The following is a 16094-nucleotide window of genomic DNA, read 5'->3' as shown; positions in this document are numbered from 1 at the left end:
ATAGACTTCGGGGGAAGGGCCCAGAAGATCGGTAGCAGCTCCATTGCACCAGCTGGGAAAAGAACGCTGTGCTGGACCCCAGGATGAAGGCACTGCCCATTTAGAGCTTAGCTTCCAAGTTGCGCAGAGCGTTACAGCTGCAGTACTGCAGTCCTAAGCTCTGCTCACGACCTGAGTTCGATCCCTGGCGGAAGCTGGGTTTTCAGGTAGCCGGCTCGAGGTTGACTCAGCCTTCCATCCTTCCGAGGTCGCTCAAATGAGTATCCAACTTGCTGGGGGGGGGGTGGGGAGCGTAGAGGACTGGGGAAGGCAACGGCAAACCACCCCGTAAAAAGTCTGCCGTGAAAACATTGTGGAAGCAACGTCACCCCAGAGTCAGAAACGACTGGTGCTTGCACAGGGGACCTTTCCTTTTCCGTTTCCTTAGGGGGAGGGGTGGGATTGTAGGGGAACGCTCAGCGGAAGAGCCTCTGCTTGGCATGCAGAAGGTCCCAGGTTCAATCCCTGCTATCTCCAGTGAAAAGGACCAGGCAAAAGGTGATGGGAAAACCTCAGCCTGAGACCTGGGAGAGCCAGGAGGAGGAGCCATGGCTCAGGGGAAAAACCTCTGCTTGGCATGCAGGAGGTCCCAGGTTCAATCCCTGCTATCTCCAGTGAAAAGGACCAGGCAAAAGGTGATGGGAAAGACCTCAGCCTGAGACCCGGGAGAGCCAGGAGGAGGAGCCATGGCTCAGGGGAAAAACCTCTGCTTGGCATGCAGAAGGTCCCAGGTTCAATCCCTGCTATCTCCAGTGAAAAGGACGAGGCAAAAGGTGATGGGAAAGACCTCAGCCTGAGACCCGGGAGAGCCAGGAGGAGGAGCCATGGCTCAGGGGAAGAACCTCTGCTTGGCATGCAGAAGGTCCCAGGTTCAATCCCTGCTACCACCAGTGAAAAGGACCAGGCAATAGGTGATGGGAAAGACCTCAGCCTGAGACCCGGGAGAGCCAGGAGGAGGAGCCATGGCTCAGCGGAAGAGCCTCTGCTTGGTATGCAGAAGGTCCCAGGTTCAATCCCTGCTACCACCAGTGAAAAGGACCAGGCAATAGGTGATGGGAAAGACCTCTGCCTGAGACCCTGGAGAGCAGTTGCCAGTCTGAGTAAACAGTTGTGAGCTTGATGGACTGAGGGCAGTGCCATAGCCAGGATTTCATGTTTGGTGGGGCCTACACAGCAGGATCTGTTGTTGGGGGTGGGGCCCATCCAGTTTGGTGGCCCTGGGATCTCAGCACTGGAAGTTGCCTTGAGTTCCACAAGCAGGCCCCACTTCACCTGGGCAGTCACAGCAGCTCCGCTCCCCGCCCCCAAGGGGGAGGGACGGTGGCTCAGTGTCAGAGCATCTGCTTGGGAAGCAGAAGGTCCCAGATTCAATCCCTGGCATCTCCACTAAAAAAAGGGTCCAGGCAAATAGGCGTGAAAAACCTCAGCTTGAGACCCTGGAGAGCCGCTGCCAGTCTGAGTAGACAATACTGTCTTTGATGGACCTAGGGTCTGATTCAGTAGAAGGCAGCTTCATATGTTCATATATGTTCATATGTTCAGCACTATGGAGTCATCCTTTAGGGGAGGCACGGTGGCTCGGTGGTAGAGCATCTGCTTGGGAAGCAGAAGGTCCCAGGTTCAATCCCCGGCATCTCCAACTAAAAAGGGGCCAGGCAAGTAGGCGTGAAAGACCTCCGCTTGAGGCCCTGGAGAGCCACTGCCCGTCTGAGTAGACAAGACTGACTTTAGAGAGGGATGGTAGCTCAGTGGTAGAGCATCTGCTTGGGAAGCAGAAGGTCCCAGGTTCAATCCCTGGCATCTCCACTAAAAAAAGGGTCCAGGCAAATAGGCATGAATAACCTCAGCTTGAGACCCTGGAGACCTGCTGCCAGTCTGAGTAGACAATACTGACTTTAGGGAGGGACGGTGGCTCAGTGGTAGAGCATCTGCTTGGTGAGCAGAAGGTCCCAGGTTCAATCCCCAGCATCTCCCCAAAAAGGGTCCAGGCAAGTAGGCATGAAAAACCTCAGCTTGAGTCCCTGGAGAGCCGCTGCCAGTCTGAGTAGACAATATTGACTTTAGGGAGGGACGGTGGCTCAGTGGCAGAGCATCTGCTTGGGAAGCAGAAGGTCCCAGGTTCAATCCCCCGCATCTCCACTAAAAAAGGGTCCAGGCAAATAGGCATGAAGAACCTCAGCTTGAGACCCTGGAGAGCCGCTGCCAGTCTGAGTAGACAATACTGACTTTGATGGACCAAGAGTCTGATTCAGTAGAAGGCAGCTTCATATGTTCATATGTTCACCCCTTTCTGATGTGCCCATCTCTCAGAGAGATAGAGACCTTCTGAACTGAAGTTGGGTGCTCAGAAGGCTGGCTACAGGAAGATTCTCTCATCCTCCCCCCCCCCCCCCCCCAGCTCTGCATGCTATGTTAAGGAAGGGAAGAGAAGAAAGCGAAAACATGATCAGCAATGCTACTATTTGTTATGAGTGGTGGTGAGCAAAGGGGGCAGATTGGAGGCCCTCCAATAGAGGGGCCATACAATTGGAGGGGGCATTGAAAGGATGGGCCTGCCTCCCCTCCTGGACCCCACTGTAGCTATGGGCCTGACTGGGGTCTGATTCAGTAGAAGGCAGCTTTGTGAGGAGGGTCCATGGCTCAGTGCTAGAACATCTGCTTGGCATGCAGAAGGTCCCAGGTTCAATCCCTGCTATCTCCAGTGAAAAGGACAAGGCAAAAGGTGATGGGAAAGACCTCAGCCTGAGACCCTAAAGAGCCCGGAGGAGGAGCCATGGCTCAGGGGAAGAACCTCTGCTTGGCGTGCAGAAGGTCCCAGGTTCAATCCCTGCTATCTCCAGTGAAAAGGACAAGGCAAAAGGTGATGGGAAAGACCTCAGCCTGAGACCCTGGAGAGCCCGGAGGAGGAGCCATGGCTCAGGGGAAGAACCTCTGCTTGGCATGCAGAAGGTCCCAGGTTCAATCCCTGCTATCTCCAGTGAAAAGGACAAGGCAAAAGGTGATGGGAAAGACCTCAGCCTGAGACCCTGGAGAGCCAGGAGGAGGAGCCATGGCTCAGGGGAAGAATCTCTGTTTGGCATGCAGGAGGTCCCAGGTTCAATCCCCAGCATCTCCAGTAGAAAAGGACCAGGCAGGAGGTGATGGGGAAGACCTCAGCCTGAGACCCTGGAGAGCCAGGAGGAGGAGCCATGGCTCAGGGGAAGAACCTCTGCTTGGCGTGCAGAAGGTCCCAGGTTCAATCCCTGCTATCTCCAGTGAAAAGGACAAGGCAAAAGGTGATGGGAAAGACCTCAGCCTGAGACCCTGGAGAGCCCGGAGGAGGAGCCATGGCTCAGGGGAAGAACCTCTGCTTGGCATGCAGAAGGTCCCAGGTTCAATCCCTGCTATCTCCAGTGAAAAGGACCAGGCAAAAGGTGATGGGAAAGACCTCAGCCTGAGACCCTGGAGAGCCCGGAGGAGGAGCCATGGCTCAGGGGAAGAACCTCTGCTTGGCACGCAGAAGGTCCTAGGTTCAATCCCTGCTATCTCCAGTGAAAAGGACCAGGCAGTAAGTGATGGAAAGACCTCAGCCTGAGACCCTGGAGAGCCAGGAGGAGGAGCCATGGCTCAGGGGAAGAATCTCTGTTTGGCATGCAGGAGGTCCCAGGTTCAATCCCCAGCATCTCCAGTAGAAAAGGACCAGGCAGGAGGTGATGGGAAGACCTCAGCCTGAGATCCGGGAGAGCCAGGAGGAGGAGCCATGACTCAGGGGAAGAACCTCTGCTAGGCATGCAGAAGGTCCCAGGTTCAATCCCTGCTATCTCCAGTGAAAAGGGACCAGGCAGGAGGTAATGGGAAAGACCTCAGCCTGAGACCCTGGAGAGCCAGGAGGAGGAGCCATGACTCAGGGGAAGAACCTCTGCTTGGCATGCAGAAGGTCCCAGGTTCAATCCTTGGCATCTCTAGTTAAAGGATCAGTTAGGAGGTGATGTGAAGACCTCTGCCTGTGACCCTGGAGCGCTGCTGCCGTTCTGAGTAGACAGTTCAGGCCTCAATGGACCAATGATCTGATTCAGTACAAGGCAAGATTCAGTGTGTGTTCATGTATGTTTAGTGAACAGACAGCTGGGAAGGACATGCAGAGAGTCAATGGTATACTGCGCTTATGGAAAGGGGAGAAGTCAGAAAATTCACTGTTGCAAATGCAGCACTGCTTGTGCTAAACAGGACTGGGAGCAATGTTCCTTCTAAGCTGCAGAGCCTTGTGAGCAACAATTCTACCTTGTGAGAAACTGGCATTCAAGTTTTGAGCTGCTGCATAAACCATTGCGCTCTGGGGTCATCCTTCCTGAGCTAAGAGAAAAATGTGTCAGCTGGAGGCTAAAAGAGCTAGTTTTGGCATAGTGGTTAAGTGTGTGGACTCTTATCTGGGAGAACCGAAGTTTGATTCCCCACTCCTCCACTTGCAGCTGCTGGAATGGCCTTGGGGTCAAGCCATAGCTCTAATAGAGAGCCAGTTTTGGTGTAGTGGTTAAGTGTGTGGACTCTTATCTGGGAGAATCGGGTTTGATTCCCCACTCCTCCACTTGCAACTGCTGGAATGGCCTTGGGTCAGCCATAGCTCTGGCAGAGGTTGTCCTTGAAAAGGCAGCAGCTGCTGTGAGAGCCCTCTCAGCCCTATCCACCTCACAGGGTGTCTGTTGTGGGGGGAGGAAGGGAAAGGAGATTGTGAGCCCCTCTGAGACTCTTCGGAGTGGAGGGTGGGATATAAATCCAGTATCTTCATCTACCTCACAGGGTGCCTGTTGTGGGGGAGGAAGGTAAAGGAGATTGTGAGCCCCTCTGAGTCTCTTTGGAGTGGAGGGCGGGATATAAATCCAATATCTTCATCTACCTCACATGGTGTCTGTTGTGGGGGAGGAAGGCGAAGGAGATTGTGAGCCCCTCTGAGACTCTTCGGAGTGGAGGGCGGGATATAAATCCAATATCTTCATCTACCTCACATGGTGTCTGTTGTGGGGGAGGAAGGTAAGGAAAGGAGTTTGTGAGCCCCTTTGAGACTCTTCGGAGTGGAGGGCGGGATATAAATCCAATATCTTCATCTACCTCACAGGGTGTCTGTTGTGGGGGGAAGGAAGGTGAAGGAGATTGTGAGCCCCTCTGAGACTCTTCGGAGTGGAGGGGCGGGATATAAATCCAATATCTTCATCTACCTCACATGGTGTCTGTTGTGGGGGAGGAAGGGAAAGGAGATTTGTGAGCCGCTCTGAGACTCTTCGGAAGTGGAGGGCGGGATATAAATCCAGTATCTTCATCTACCTCACATGGTGTCTGTTGTGGGGGGGAGGAAGGTAAAGGAGATTGTGAGCCGCTCTGAGACTCTCCAGAGTGGAGGGCGGGATATAAATCCAATATCTTCATCTACCTCACAGGGTGTCTGTTGTGGGGGAGGAAGGTAAAGGAGATTGTGAGCCCCTCTGAGACTCTTCAGAGTGGAGGGCGGGATATAAATCCAATATCTTCTTCTACCTCACAGGGTGTCTGTTGTGGGGAAGGAAGGCGAAGGAGATTGTGAGCCCCTCTGAGTATCTTTGGAGTGGAGGGCGGGATATAAATCCAATATCTTCTAGCTTCTTCTAAAAATCTGTGAGCTAGCTCACACTAACTCAGCTTAGAGGGTACGCTGGCTGGGAGTGATGCTTCTCGGTGGCCTGTTTTCTCACATTTGCCTGTCAGTCACCCAGCACGGAGTGATGAGGTCATCGGAAGATCGACCGACATGTGCAAACTGGTCTCAGGAATGCTGGAATGAAATCGGAACTGGATTTCCATTTGAAGTCTGCTGAGTCGTCACCCTTAACCCTGGCTTCCCCAAAAGTTCACCTTATTTCTTATTGTTTAAGTATTATCTCACTTGGAACTGGGATGGACCAGGCTTGCCTCGTCTCACCAGATCTCAGAAGCTAAGCAGAGTCAGCCCTGGATAGTAGTTTGATGGGAGACTAGCAAGGAAGTCCAGCGTTGCTACGCAGAAGCAGGGGAATGGCCATCCACCTCTGGACATCTTGCTTTGACCTGGATGGCCCAAGCTAACCAGATCTCATGAGGTCTTGGAAGCCAAGCAGAGTCAGCCCTGGATAGTAGTTGGATGGGAGACCACCAAGGAAGTCAAGGGTTGCTACGCAGAGACTCTCTCAGCTTGACTTCGCGAACGAAGATTTAAGAAGGGTGCAGTAGTCCACATCTGCTGCAGGCTCGCTGGTGGCTGACAAGACCAATGCGGGACAGGCAGAGTCCGGCCACAGTGGCTGCAGGGAAAAGTCTGATTCGGGGTTGGTGCTGTAGCAGTGCGATTCTTCCTCAGTCTCCTTTTGTCCTCAAGACCAGCTATGCGTGCGTTCTCAAAGGAAGAGACAGCCTGGTGGATGGTGTGCCTCCATGCTTTGCGATCTGAGGCGAGGTCAGACCACTGGTGATGGTTGATGCGACAGGTGCCAAGGGATTTCTTCAAGGAGTCCTCGTACCTCTTCTTTGGTGCCCCTCTATTTCGATGGCCGGTGGAAAGTTCGCCATACAGGGCAATCTTGGAAGGCGGTGGGTTTTTCCATCCTAGAAATATGCCCTGCCCAGCGCAGCTGCGTCTTCAACAGCAGTGCCTCGATGCTTGTAACCTCCGCCCTCTTGAGGACTTCAGTGTTGGTCACAAAGTCACTCCAGTGGATGTTGAGGATGGTGCGAAGGCAGCGCTGATGAAAGCGCTCAAGGAGTCGCAGGTGATGACGGTATAAAACCCACGATTCGGAGCCGTAGATGAGGGTTGTCATCACAACCGCTTTGTAAACATTGATCTTTGTGCCTTTTTTCAGATGCTTGTTGCTCCACACTCTTTTGTGCAGTCGGCCATATGCACGGTTTGCCTTTGCCAGCTCTGTTGTCAATCTCCTTGTCGATCTTGGCATCTGAGGAGATGATGCACCCCAGGTAGCTGAATTGCTGGACTGTCTTAAGAACTGATTCACCCACAGTGATGCAGGAGGGTGATAATCTTCCTGGGGGTGCAGGCTGGTGGAGAACTTCTGTCTTCTTCAGACTAACTTCTAGGCCGAATAGCTTGGCAGCCTCTGCAAAGCAGGACGTCAGATGCTGGAGAGCTGATACCGAGTGGGAGACGAGTGCAGCATCATCAGCAAACAGTAGCTCTCGGATAAGTTTTTCCATTGTCTTGGAGTGAGCCTTTAGTCGCCTCAGGTTTGAACAGATGTCCTTCCTTCCTTCCTTCCTTCCTTCCTTCCTTCCTTCCTTCCTTCCTTCCTTCCTTCCTTCCTTCCTTCCTTCCTTCCTTCCTTCCTTCCTTCCTTCCTTCCTTCCTTCCTTCCTTCCTTCCTTCATGGAAAGCTGCCTTCTACTGAATCAAATCCTCGGTCCATCAAAGTCAGTCTTGTCTTCTCAAACCCGGCAGCGGCTCTCCAGGGTCTCCAGCTGAGGTTTTTCACACCTACTTGCCTGGACCCTTTTTAGTTGGAGATGCCGGGGATTGAACCTGGGACCTTCTGCTTCCCAAGCAGATGCTCTACCACTGAGTCCCCCTTCCTTCCTTCCTTCCTTCCTTCCTTCCTTCCTTCCTTCCTTCCTTCCTTCCTTCCTTCCTTCCTTCCTTCCTTCCTTCATGGAAAGCTGCCTTCTACTGAATCAGATCCTCGGTCCATCAAAGTCAGTCTTGTCTTCTCAAACCGGCAGCGGCTCTCCAGGGTCTCCAGCTGAGGTTTTTCACACCTACTTGCCTGGACCCTTTTTAGTTGGAGATGCCGGGGATTGAACCTGGGACCTTCTGCTTCCCAAGCAGATGCTCTACCACTGAGCCCCCTCTTCCTTCCTTCCTTCCTAGAAAGCTGCCTTCTACTGAATCAGACCCTCGGTCCATCAAAGTCAGTATTGTCTACTCAGACTGGCAGCGGCTCTCCAGGGTCTCAAGCTGAGGTTTTTCACACCTATTTTCTGGACCCTTTTTAGTTGGAGATGCCGGGGATTGAACCTGGGACCTTCTGCTTCCCAAGGAGATGCTCGACCACTGAGCCACCGTCCCTCCCCCGGAAGAGCAGCTTACAGCAATGAGAGCAAAACACAGTAGAGATAAGGGCTGTAGGAAATGGGGCAAGGAGCTCTTGGTCCCTTGCTGTTTGACTTACACCTCCAGTAGTGCTCTAACTGTATAATTCCAGCGGGGAAAGGAAGGCAAACTTATTCTAGAAGGAACTCAGCTGGTGCTAGCTTTCTGGTCAGCAACACAGCAGGTCTTCCCTTACTCGGCCCTCAAACCGCCCAACTACCTCTATCATGTTCAGAGTTGTTGAAATACCCGCTCCCCATCTGGCTGTTCAGCTAGCTGGAGAGCTCCAAGTGCTGCTGGAATGTTTCTTATCTGTGCATCTGGATTTCCCATTTTTCTCCTGCGCTGTTCAGGCGAAAGGAAGGCCTGCGTTGTCACCGGTGAATGGCCTTTTGTTAAGGATCCAAAAATGATGAATTTGCATCCGCCGATCGAGTGGCCTTACACAATTCCGATGAAGTACAAGAGCCAGGAACAGCCAATTTCAAAAATGTGTGCCTTGGAATGTGTCTTATCAGATTTGCTGTTTGCATTCCCCTCCCACCTCCTTCGCCCAATGAAAGCAGTGCAAAATGAATATTGTAAGGATGCAGTCAATATTGTGTAATGACAGAACAATCTGCATATCAAGTTCTCTGAATTCCCACCTTTAAAAACAGAAAAGCACATCGCTAGTCCTTTTTGCTGCAGAGACAAACCTTCCCTGCATTGCCCCACAATGAAAAGGGACAGATCTTGCTTTTCTCGAAACAAAAACTGGGGATTTAGAGTGTACCTTTCTCCCTTGGACTCAAGGCAGATTACACTGAGTGAGACATTACAGCAAACAGGAGGGGATATTCATTCAATTTTGCAATAGGATGAGGGTGGTAGAACCAATCAGAAATCTAATGCAGAAGAAGAAGACTGTAGATTTATACCCCGCCCTTCACTCTAATCTCAGAGCAGTTTACAATCTCCTTTATCTTCTTCCCCCACAACAGACACCCTGTGAGGTGGGTGGGGCTGAGAGAGCTCTCCCAGAAGCTGCCCTTTCAAGGCTAACCCAAGGCCATTTCAGCAGCTGCAAATGGAAGGCAGTATGGAAGAAAGAAAAATAGATGGGGATGAGAGGAGGGAGAGTGTGAAAAGAAAGCAATTTTAAATGCATTGTCCAAGCTGCCAGTTGACTTGGGTTGGAGGAGTAATTTAAAGAGACAAATCCCTTCCCCAAGGACATTGGGTTTGGGTTCATATTTCTGCCCTCCACTCTGAATCTCAGAGCAAGCTCACAATCTCCTTGACCTTCCTCCCCCACAACGGACACCCGGTGAGGTGGGGTGGGGCTGAGAGGGCTCTCACAGCAGCTGCTCTTTCAAGGACAACTCCTGCATTAGCTATGGCTAACCCAAAGCCTTTCCAGCAGCTGCAAGTGGAGGAGTGGGGAATCAAACCTGGTTCTCCCAGATAAGAGTCCACGCATTTAATCACTACACCAAACAGGCTCTTTTGGATTTACATCCTGCCCTCCACTATGAATCTCAGAGTCTCAGAGCGGCTCACAATCTCCCTTGCCTTCCTCCCCACAACAGACGCCCTATGAGGTGGGTGGGCTGAGAGAGCTCTCCCGGAAGCTGCCTTTTCAAGGACAACCCCTGTGAGAGCTATGGCTGACCCAAGGCCATCCAGCAGCTGCAAGTGGAGGAGTGGGGAATCAAACCCAGTTCTCCCAGATAAGAGTCCTGCACTTAACCACTACACCAAACTGGCTCTCTATTAGAGCTATGGCTAACCCAAGGCCATACCATCAGCTGCAAGTGGAGGAGTGGGGAATCAAACACCGGTTCTCCCAGATAAGAGTCCACTCACTTAACCACTATGGCTGACCCAAGGCCATCCCAGCAGCTGCAAGTGGAGGAGTGGGGAATCAAACCTGGTTCTCCCAGATAAGAGTCCATGCACTTAAACCACTACACCAAACTGGCTCTCTATTAGAGCTGTGGCTGACCCAAGGCCATCCCAGCACTGCAAGTGGAGGAGTGGGGAATCAAACCCGGTTCTCCCAGATAAGAGTCTGCACATTTAGCCACTACAACCAAACTGGCTCTCTATTAGAGTTATGGCTGACCCAAGGCCATTCCAGCAGCTGCAAGTGGAGGAGGGGATAATCAAACCCGGTTCTCCCAGATAAGAGTCCCGCACTTCACCACTACACCAAACTGGCTAACTAAACCAAGCCAGCTGATGGGGAGGTGGGAGCTTTGAGTGCCACAAAATACGTATTAAAGAGCCGCTTGCAGCTCCAGAGCCTCAGTTTGCCCTCCCCCCCACCCCGTGTAGTAGTTATTCTGGGTGATTTCCAGGCTCCCCATGTAGGCTGGCAATCCTACCACATCCCCGTGCCCCAAGAAGACGCCATAGCTGTTGGATACCTGCAACCCTCGTGCAGGTATTCAGGTCAACCTGCTGGAAGAGAAATCCGATCAAGCGGAGAGAGTGCCCTGACACAATCCCTCTTTTGCAAAGCCACAGAGAAGGAAAAGCTGCCCCCCCCCCCAAAGGACCCCGAATCAAGGAAGAATGCAAGACTGGAGGGACGGTGGCTCAGTGGTAGAGCTTCTGCTTGGTAAGCAGAAGGTCCCAGGTTCAATCCCCGGCATCTCCAAAAAAGGGTCCAGGCAAATAGGTGTGAAAAACCTCAGCTTGAGACCCTGGAGAGCCGCTGCCAGTCTGAGAAGACAATACTGACTTTGATGGACCAAGGTCGGATTCAGTATAAGGCAAGCTTCATATGTTCATATGTTCATGACTGCAGCGGCAACAAATTTCGCTTGCGGTGAGAGAAACTCGCGCGGAATGCATCAGGCCAGTCCTTTGTGTAAATGAATTGGGTCTCACCCCTCGCCTTAATCTTAAAGTGCACATTTTCAGGCTCTCCGCAAAGCAAATTTACTTTTCCGGAGCAGGAGGGTGAGTTATGCGGCGGGTCACAGGATGACTCAATGCAGAGGCGTTTGCTTTCGAAGCCAGGGATTGCAAACAGCTGCTGGCAGTGCAAAGCCACCCCAAAACTAGGGTTGCCAACTCTGGCTTGGAAAATTCCTGGAGACTTGGTGGGAAGCCTGAGGAAGTCAGGGTATGGGAGGGCTTCTAGTGTCCTGGCCCCACTGGTGACCTCCTGATGGCACTGTTTTTGTTGGACTGGATGGGCCATTGGCCTGATCCAACATGGCTTCTCTTATGTTTCTTGTGTCTGAGGCAGTGAAGCTCTGTCTTCTTGTTGCTTGGGGGAGCAACAGTGTGAGGGGCTTCTAGTGTCCTGGCCCCACTGATGGACCTCCTGATGGCACCTGGTTTTTGTGGCTACTGTGTGACACAGACTGCTGGACTGGATGGGCCATTGGCCTGATACAACATGGCTTCTCTTATGTTCTTATAATGTCACGGTGACCACCTTTTTTTTTTTTTGGTATTTGTGTGTCTGTTCATGTGACCCTCCCCCCTCTGGAGAACCGCATTCTATTCCGCCCCTCCTCCACTTGAAGCCAAACCAGGCACAACTTTTCCAGCCCCACCCCTCGCCCCAAATATGCTAAAAAATGATGCTAAAAAAAGAGCTAGAACTTCAGACTGCCAGACAATCTTTGGATCTCCTGGCTATACCAGGGAGAACCTGGTAGGGGGGGTGTGGGCAGATCTGGGTTCAAACAGGCTTTACTGGATTAGATTGAAAAACAAGCAACCTTGGTGGCTAGATTGGTAACCTCTAGAGGGTGCTCTTGGTTGGGAAAACATGTAGCCAAGAAGGGGGGGGGGGGGCAGAGACGTGTTTCTTTCTTGAGGTCCCTCACTGATTTCCCCCTCCCCCCATCACACACACACATGGGTTCACAGACTTTTATCAATACATTCGGCAACCAAAATCTCTATCGTTCCTATCAGGCTCTCCCTGGATTTCTTTCACTGATTGGACTCTCTGGAAATCCCATTGCTCAATCCCGCCCCCTCCCCCCCCCCCCCCCGCAAAAGCCTACAAATTCTGCCTTTCCAGCTTCAGCTGCGTGCTCCTCAACCCTCTCTGCTTCTGCCCCCAAACTGTAGACACAAGTGAGGGTGGTGGTGGGGGAATAGTTCTGTTTTCTCATCAAAGAAGGATGAGAGTGACACTTGGGAACTACTCTCTTGTCTGACGCAAATCAAGAGCACAAACTTAAGAAGAGTGCCAAAGGATGCTATTAAAAGGTAAAGGTAGTCCCCTGTGCAAGCACCAGTCGTTTCCAACTCTGGGGTGACGTTGAATCACAATGTTTTGACAGCAGATTTTTTATGGGGTGGTTTGCCTTTGCCTTCCCCAGTCATCTACACTTCCCCCCCAGCAAGCTGGGTGCTCATTTTACTGACTTCAGAAGGATGGAAGGCTGAGTCAACTTCGAGCTGGCTACCTGAACCCAGCTTCCATCAGGATCGCACTCTGGATGCTGTATTTGCTTTCAAATTCTGATTTGTGCTTCATCTGCTGATTCACACACACACGCACACACAATCACCCTTGGGAAGCACTTCAGCCACACAAGACCTCATATCAGTCATACCACTGATGGACCTCCTAAGAACATAAGAGAAGGCATGTTGGATCAGGCCAATGGCCCATCCAGTCCAACACTGTGTCATATAAGAACATAAGAGAAGACATGTTGGATCAGGCCAATGACCCATCCAGTCCAACACTCTGTGTCACATAAGAGAAGCCATGTTGGATCAGGCCAATGGCCCATCCAGTCCAACACTCTGTATCACATAAGAACATAAGAAAAGCCATGTTGGATGAGGCCAGTGTCCCATCCAGTCCAACACTCTGTGTCACATAAGAGAAGCCCTGTTGGATCAGGCCAATGGCCCATCCAGTCCAACACTCTGGGTCACACAGTGGCCAATATATATATATATACACACACACTGTGGCTAATAGCCACTGATGGACCTGTGCTCCATATTTTTATCCAATCCCCTCCTGAAGCTGGCTATGCTTGTAGCCGCCACCATTGGGGCAGGATGATCCTGGATTTGGTCCTAAGTAATGCCCAAGACTTGGTGAGAGATGTAAAAGTGATTGCACCACTTGGGAGCAGTGACCATAACATTGATTTCACCATTTGTATAATTCCCGGCATGGCGTTGGCCGTTTTTATTGCAATCGCACACTGTCTTGACATTTTCAGTGATGTTCAGTGACATTTTCCTGATGGCACCTGGGTTGTTGTTGTTTTTTGCCACTGTGTGTTCAGAGTGTTGGATTGGATGGGCCATTGGCCTGATCCAACGTGGCTTCTCTTATGTTCTCTTACGTTATGTTCTTAGAGGGGTGGGTCTCTTAAGGGCCTACTTGGAAGACCTCCTAGATCCTGTTGTGCATCTCCTGGAGTCCCTGGATGGAAGACGATGGTGACTATTATGACCTCATCCAGATTGTATTGATATGACTTCCTTCCGTGCCGCCTTCTTGCCATTGTGTTCAAGGCAATTTCCAGTTTAAAGTCATCTGTCTACAACTGGGAGTGGCAGTGGCTCAGTGGTAGAGCATCTGCTTGGCATGCAGGAGGTCCCAGGTTCAACCCCGGCATCTTCAGTTGAAAGGACTGGGCAGGAGGTGATGGGAAAGACCTCTGCATGAGTCCTTGAAGAGCCTCCGCTGGTCTGAGTAGACAAGACTGACCTTGATGGACCAAGGGTTGATGGACCAGTGGAAGGAAACGTCATGTGTTCAACTGATACCCACACAATATAAAAGATGACTCCAAGTAGACAGCTGTGTAAAGTGAAAGTCTGAATCCAGTGGCACCTTTAAGACCAACTAGGTTTTATTCACGGTATAATTAGGGGAGGGACGATGGCTCAGTGGTAGAGGATCTGCTTGGTAAGCAGAAGGTCCCAGGTTCAATCCCCGGCATCTCCAACTAAAAAGGGTCCAGGCAAGTAGGTGTGAAAAACCTCAGCTTGAGACCCTGGAGAGCCACTGCCAGTCTGAGTAGACAAGACTGACCTTAGAGAGGGATGGTAGCTCAGTGGTAGAGCATCTGCTTGGAAGCAGAAGGTCCCAGGTTCAATCCCTGGCATCTCCAAAAAAGGGTCCAGGCAAATAGGTGTGAAAAACCTCAGCTGGAGACCCTGGAGAGCCGCTGCCCAGTCTGAGAAGACAATACTGACTTTAATGGACCAAGGGTCTGATTCAGTAGAAGGCAGCTTCATATGTAGGAGGGATGGTGGCTCAGTGTAGAGCATCTGCTTGGGAAACAGAAGGTCCCAGGTTCAATCCCCGGCATCTCCAAAAAAGGGTCCAGGCAAGTAGGTGTGAAAAACCTCCGCTCGAGACCCTGGAGAGCCGCTGCCAGTCTGAGTAGACAATGCTGACTTTGATGGACCAAGGGTCTGGTTCAGTAGAAGGCAGCTTCATATGTTCATATGAGCTTTCATGTGCATGCGCACTTTCTCAGATATGTTGAAATGGAAGTTAATAGTTCATTCATATAAATAGAGTGTGAACAGCGAATTAGCAATACAACATAATGCTGTTTTAAAACAGGTGCGAAGACTAAACAAGAACAAGATAAGTTTTCTATGGCCACTATTTTTGGATTTAATTTTTTTTTGGGGGGGGGACACATAGGAGACTGATGCATAAATGTATCCTTCTTAATTGTGGAATTCTAATATCAATTCAGTGAGACCCTGTTGGAGAGCCAGTTTGGTGTATGTAGTGTGCAGTGTGCGGACTCTTATCTGGGAGAACCGGGTTTGATTCCCCACTTCTCCACTTGCACCTGCTGGAATGGCCTTGGGTCAGCCATAGCCCTGGCAGAGGTTGTCCTTGAAAGGGCAGCTGCTGTGAGAGCCCTCTCAGCCCCACCCACCTCACAGGGGGTCTGTTGTGGGGGAGGAAGATAAGGATGTCGAGCCGCTCTGGAGACTCTTCGGAGTGGAGGGCGGGATATAAATCCAATATCTTCTTCTTCTTAACTCTAGTGTAAAAAGAAAAATATGCGCTCTCTCTCCCTTCTTCACATGGCCTTCCATGGAGAACATATCTCACAGGTCTCTCCTGTAGATAGAAACAATGATAGATACACACATGATGCCAGACAAGCTGACCACTTGCTATTAGGGAAAGTCATATTTAGGTTACGCTTCTTTTGAGTACAACTTGCATGTGTGGATCCACTTGAACAAACGCAAGTTTACCTCCCCCCCCCCCCCCCCCCTTTTTCTTTTTCTTTTTGCAGTCTACTTCTTGGGAGATTTATTCACCGCACTCAATATCACACTTCTAGGACTGTGGCCAAACTTTACTATATTAGCCAAATATCCCAATACATGTCAAGATAGTGTGCAATTACAATAAAAAAAGGCCAACGCTATGCTGGGAATTATTAGGAAGGGAATTGAAAACAAATCAGCCATATCATAATGCCCCTGTATAAATCGATGGTGCGGTCTCATTTGGAGCCACTTGGAGACTCTTCGGAGTGGAGGGTGGGATATAAATCCAATATCTTCATCTACCTCACAGGGTGTCTGTTGCGGGGGAGGAAAGTAAAGGAGATTGTGAGCCACTCTGAGACTCTTCGGAGTGGAGAGCGGGATATAAATCCAATATCTTCATCTACTTCACAGGGTGTCTGTTGTGGGGGAGGAAGGTAAAGGAGATTGTGAGCCGCTCCAAGACTCTTCGGAGTGGAGGGCGGGATATAAATCTAATTTCTTCTTCTTCTTTTTAATTGCATTTATTTAAACAAGTAATTTACAGGAATAATACTGGTTAGCAGCCGACAATTGCAGTATAGTCTTGCTGGAGAATAACCATCAAAAAATGAAGAGCTAACAACAAATTTGCTATGTAGAATACTTCAAACGAATGAATTATATCTTTTCAAGGTTGCAACAATTCTAGGGAAACAATAGGTAACTATGTGCAATTATATCTAAAGCTCAAAAT

Source organism: Heteronotia binoei, chromosome 10 (genome assembly GCF_032191835.1).
Source record: "Heteronotia binoei isolate CCM8104 ecotype False Entrance Well chromosome 10, APGP_CSIRO_Hbin_v1, whole genome shotgun sequence".
Lineage (NCBI taxonomy): Eukaryota > Metazoa > Chordata > Lepidosauria > Squamata > Gekkonidae > Heteronotia > Heteronotia binoei.
The sequence above is the reverse complement of the archived record's forward strand: the minus strand, read 5'-3'. Positions refer to the sequence as shown.